Raw genomic sequence first — 5,960 nt, 5'->3', positions numbered from 1 at the left:
AGGCAGAAAGAGGGATGAGGCCTTACAGGTAGCTTTTAAGTAGCTAAGAAAGAAATTAGCAAGCAGGACCACAAAGTTAGTACTCTCCAGATTACAAAACAAAACAAAAACAGAATTACCTGGAAAAACTCAGCAAGTCTGGCAGCATCGGCGGAGAAGAAATCAGTCAACGTTTCGAGCCTCCATGGCCCTTCGGCAGTTCTGCCGAAGGGCCATGGAGGCTCGAAACGTTGACTGATTTCTTCTCCGCCGATGCTGCCAGACTTGCTGAGTTTTTCCAGGTAATTCTGTTTTTGTTTTGTTTTGGATTTCCAGCATCCGCAGTAGCTTTTAGCTTTTTGTTTTTATCTCTCCAGATTACACCTGGTACCACGTGCTAGTGAATATAGAAATAGGAGGGCGGTGCAGCTGAATGTGTGGCTGGAGAGATAGTGCTGGAGGGAGGGCTTTACATTCCTGGGACATTGAGACCAGTTGATGGGGAGGTGGGACCTGAACCTTAATGGGGCTGGGGCTAATAATCTTGGCGGGCAGGTTCACTGGGAAGGGTTTATACCAGCTTGGTATGGGGGTGGAAACCTGAGTATATATTCAGAAGGTCAGAATGTTGGAACAAAGTTTGAGTCTTCCCAGGACTGAGCTCAGCTATTTAAATTTAAAATCGGTCAAAATCAGGTCATCAAGGGCTCAGAAGAAGGATCAGTGTTGATGAGTGTTGGGCAGAGAGCAAACCTGACCTGCCTCTCTGACTATGCTTATGGAGCTGCTGATCACCTGGCATCATTCCACCTAACGCCACATTGATTTTTGACGCAGAGCTCTTGAGCCTCGAGTGAAAACATTATTTGGTTTGTCTCCTGATTTTGGCACGTAAACATGGACGAGCTAGAAGATTGAGCATTAAGCATGCAGGGTTTGGCTATAATCGCACTACATTTACCTTATCCATCTGCAACCTGCTGAACCTCATGTTTTGTTTGAGCTGCAACTTAAAGTGTGATGACCTGAACTTTATATTTAAATTTTTTTTTAAATCGTGCTTTGCTTTCTGATAATTTTAAGCTGCACATGATCAAATATTAACATCAAGGTGCCTGTGAAGTACAAAGGAAAGCTGATCATTTATGACATACTACTTAACATTTATTGTAAAAGCAATGAGTTCTAGAATGAATGACTGATCACAGAGCCACATGCAAAGCTGGAAATGGAAGTTGGGGAAGTATTGAGCATGTGACTAAGGCAGATGAAACAGGGGTTAGGAAATGGACAACAAAGAAGTCACTCAGTGATTAATGGGACATTCTTCAATGCAAGGAGTCTGGCGAATAAGGCAGATGAGTTGAGAACATATTCAGACATTTGGAAATATGATATTATCGCTATTACAGAAACATGTCTTAAAGAGGGGCAAGAATGGCTGCTCAACATTTCTACCTGCAACTTTTTCAAACAGGGTGGAGATGGGGATAAAAAGGGGGTTGGTCATAAAATTAGTAAAAGAAACAATTACAGCTGTGAAAAGAGATGATGTTCTTGAAGGGTCATCAACTGAGGCCATATGGATTGAACTGAAGAACAAAATAGGGACAATTGCACGTGCTATAGGCCCCCAAATAGTCAGAGGGAGATAGAAGAGAAATGTGTAGACAAATTGTTGAGAAGTACAGAAACAATTGGGCTGTAACAGTGGGGGTTTCAATTACTCTGACAATAGCTGGGGTAAAATCAGTTGAAAAGGTGGAGAGGGAGCAGAATTTTTAAAATGCATCCAGGAGAACTTTTAGCCAGTATGTAGCAAAGCCAATAAGAGAAAGTCAGTTTTGGGATTAGTTTCAGGGAATGAATCTGGGCAGGTGGAAGGAGTATCAGTGGAAGAGTATTTTAGTGGCAGTGATTATAATTCAGTTGGATTTAGAGTAGTTACAGAAAAGGAGAAAGATGGACCAAGAGTAAAAGTTTTAAATTTAAAATTTAAATTTTAAAAGGAAGACCAATTTTACTAAGCTGAGGTGTGATTTAACAAAAGCAGACTGGAAACAGCTGCTTGATGGTAAATCAGTGTTAGAGCAGTGGGAAGCATTTAAGGAAGAGATAGAAAGAGTTCAGAACAATTATGTTTGAACAAAGAAAAAGGGTGGGACTCCCAAATCCAGATCCTGCTGGATGTCACACTTACATCAAACCTCCTCTTAGCCTTCTCTGCTCCAAGCAGAACAACCCCAGCTTCTCCAGCGTACTTTTTGATGTGCAGTTAGTCACTGTCATAATGTAGGAAACATGGCAACTAATTTGTGCACAGCAAGCTCCCACAAGCAGCAATATGGCAATACCCAGATAATCTGTTTTAGTGATGTTGGTAGAGGGATGAACACTGGTTAGGGAAACTCCTCTGATTTTCTTCAAAATAGCATTTTGAGTTCTTTTACATCCACCTGAGGGGCTATTAAGGACCTCAGTTTAACATCTTAGCTGAAAGACAGCATCTCTGACAATGCAGCACACCCTAAATACTTCACTGAAAGAGTCAGCCTGGATGTTGTGCTCAAGTGTCTGGAGTGGGACTTCAACATACAATCTCCTGACTCAGAGATGATAGTGTTACCACTGAGCCACAGCTGACAGCATGATGTAACTCACTGGGATACTGCAGAAGGCAGTTAAGATTGAGTCACATGGTTGTGGGACTGCTGTCACCTATGAGTCCAAACTAGGTAAGGACAACAGGTTTCCTTCCCTAAAGGGACACAAGTAAACCAGTTGGGTTTTTATGACAATCCAACAGCTTCAGAGCGGTTTGACTGAGAGCAGAGAACTGAAAGAAAGGTCAATGGAGGGGCACAAGGGAGGACTAGAGGTGTGTTCAGGCTCAGGTCTATAGGTGAAAAACACACAAATCTTGTACAGTGAAATCTCCATTCATGTAGCCTGGGCTGATTTCAAACTGGATTTTAGACTCTCAGTTGCACGAGCTGATCACTCATCACTCCCAAGCAAGCAGACCTCACCTTGACAGTATATAGTCCAACAGAGGCAAGAGCCCGTGGTCAGCAGTAACTGTGGCAGGACGAGATTAAGGATTTTTGTCCCCATTGTTTTTGGACATGGAAACGTAGAAAATCACTAATATCTGATCAAGGCAACAACAACTTGAATTTATATAGCACCTTTGATGTAGCCATAATATCATCATAAAAACCCATATGGTTCAGTAATACCCTTTAAGGGAGGAAACTTGCTGTCCATCTCCAGCCTGGGTCCATAGGTGACTCTAATCACGCGAATGTGGCAGAATCTTAAGTGTCCTTTGAAGTGTCCTAGTGAGCCACTCAGCTATCTCATGCCATCTCAGTCATGGCTCAGTGGATAGTGCTCTCACCTCTGAGTCAGAAGGTTGTGGGCTCAAAAAGTCCCAAGCCCCATCACAGGGTAGATCATGTAAAAACTTTGACACTCTGCCGTAGGAGATATTAGGACAAATGACCAAAAGCTTGGTCAAAGAGGTCCATTTGAAGGAGCACCCTGGAGTAGGAGAAAGAGATGGAGCGGTTTAGGGAGGGGATTGTCCAGTCTACCTCAGATTACCCTGGAAGGGCAAGGTATCTCAAAAATTTGAGCAACAGGTGAAGCTAGCTGTTTCACGCTGCCACTATGCGGTAGCAACACGAGTGGTATTCATCACTAGCAGGATGCTGCCGTCAAGCCAAAAAGGCATTCTGCCTATCACACAAATGAGTAATGTGGTATATAAATTTTAGTGCCAGTGTGATGCCGGGTATGTAGGTCATACATCCCAAACAATGGCAGATCATATCAAACAGCATGTCCCAGCCACAGTTCACAATGGGCTAGGTGCTTTATTTTTGCTATTATTCATTCAATGTGGGCATTGTTGGCTAGGCTGGCATTTATTGCCCATCCCTAACTGCCCTAATTCAGAGGGCATTTAAAAGTCAACCACACTGCTGTAGGTCTGGAGTCACATATAGGTTAGGCCAGAACCAGGCCAGGTAAGGACAGCAGATTTCCTTCCCTAAAGGACATTAGTGAACCAGATGGGTTTTTAACAACAATCAACAATGTTTTAATTCCAGATTTTTTTATCAAATTCAAATTCCGCTATCTGCCATGGTGGGATTCGAACCCAGATCATTACCCTGGATCTCTGGATTACTAGTCTAGTGACAATACCACTGCACCATCGACTCAGGGACCCAACCAGCCTGTGCTTACAAGACTCAGAACACAGTGTCCAACATTAGATGTGATTCTACGATTGGACAAGATTTGCTAAATAATCCTCAGTGTGCTAAAAATTACGCTGACAACTAATTTACGATTGTCAGTTGGGCTCGCAGTGGGACGCATTTGCGTGTACTGGAAGCTACACAGATTAATTTGCAGGGCCCTGTTCCTTGCAGACAGGAAGAACATGTACACACATTACGTCAGTTTCAGCTAAACAAAATAAGTGGTAGCCATTCGCTGACTCATTCCTCAGGGCAACGCCTTGACCAATCAGGGTCAAGCTGCCTGGTTTAAATTTCAAACAATGCTTGGCAGTTAACTGTCAGTCACCCTCACTGATGCATTCTCCATGGCAACCCCACTTGCCAACCAATCAGCATTCTCTCCACATACTGTATAAATTGTTTTTTGCCCCTTATATTGGTATTCTTGCCAAGTGTCCTGATGAGTGCAAGACAAAAAGCTTCGACATGTTTCTTTTCTCAGCAACACTGAAGCGGGGACTGGACAAGGGGTGGTATTTTCTGGCCCCGACACCAGCAGGACTGGAAATTCCAGTCCAAAGTTAACGGACTTTTGGCTGCTCTCCAAATTTTCTGGTCCCACCTGCACTGATTCCTGCTGCTGGCGGGACCAGAAAATCCCGGCTAAGAGGCCAGGATTGCACCAGTGCACACATTCAGAATACCAATTGGCTCAACTCTCAGTTTAGAAAAACTAATCCTTTATGTTTAAGTTAGTGTTAGGAGGGCTAATGATGAATCAGCATCATTGAAATAAAACTGATAATGAGTCAAACCCAATCACTAAGCTGGCTTTTCCTCTTTACAACATTAATCCAACTGCTGCATACTTGAAACATCTTCTGTTTTTTAAGTTCTTAAGACATGTGAGACTTAGAAATTACCAGTGGTGATAAAAGTGGATGAATGTTTAATGAATTTATGAAATATTCCCCTGTGACCCACTGGATAGTTTAAATAATTGTGCATCACAATAGATACACTCTCCCTTCAATGTGAAAGCTTGCGATCTCTCAGAGAAGTTGAAGAAACCAATCTCAAGCCAATTTGGTGGAAAAAAATACTGGAACATTCTTCTCTGAACCTCTTAGGTGTTTAAAAGGAGAACACTCTGGTTTTGAATTCCATGCAGTGAACCTTGTCCAAGGCTATGCCACATGTCCTTGATGGGACCATTTTCTGACTTTACACTACTCATGGACATTCTCCGCTTCTGGAAGTTCTGCTTGGAAATTGGGAACTTCCAATGTGAGCTTGTCAAGCTTTGACCATGTTTTTCGCAGAAAGGATTGGAGAAAGAGTTTGGGGGTGAGAATAACCTTGACTTGGTACGATAGTGTATCATCAGGTAGGGTGTTATCAGGTCAGCTACCCGTTACTTATCCTCCTGGTTTTTACTTTCATTAACTTCAATAAATTAAAAATCAGCAAAAATCAGTATAAAGGGCGGTTGATTACCTGATTCCACTATTGCACAAGGTTAAAATGGTCCCCAGTTATTTGATTTAGTTTTTTTTGTCTTTTTTTAAGTGAGGTGTATTCCAACAAGGTTCACATGAAAAGAAACCCAGGCAAACAATGACCAAGATGCTCATAGTTGCTGATTTTCCAAGGGCTATGAACAACAGGAAAATCATCAATTTGTCTCAGCAGTCGATAAGTGCCTTCTGCCCGTTGTGTTGGATGTTT

At 42.5% G+C, this 5,960-nt stretch overlaps 1 pseudogene; it reads left to right on the top strand.

Moving 5' to 3' along the window:
• Positions 1–477: 477 nt before the first annotated feature.
• Positions 478–836, top strand: LOC144683221 (peptidyl-prolyl cis-trans isomerase FKBP1B pseudogene; annotated as a pseudogene).
• The last annotated feature ends 5,124 nt before the right edge of the window (positions 837–5,960 follow it).

This window comes from Cetorhinus maximus, chromosome 8, assembly GCF_964194155.1.
Source record: "Cetorhinus maximus chromosome 8, sCetMax3.hap1.1, whole genome shotgun sequence".
Lineage (NCBI taxonomy): Eukaryota > Metazoa > Chordata > Chondrichthyes > Lamniformes > Cetorhinidae > Cetorhinus > Cetorhinus maximus.
Note: the sequence above shows the minus strand (reverse complement) of the source record. Positions and strands in the feature narration are given on the sequence as shown.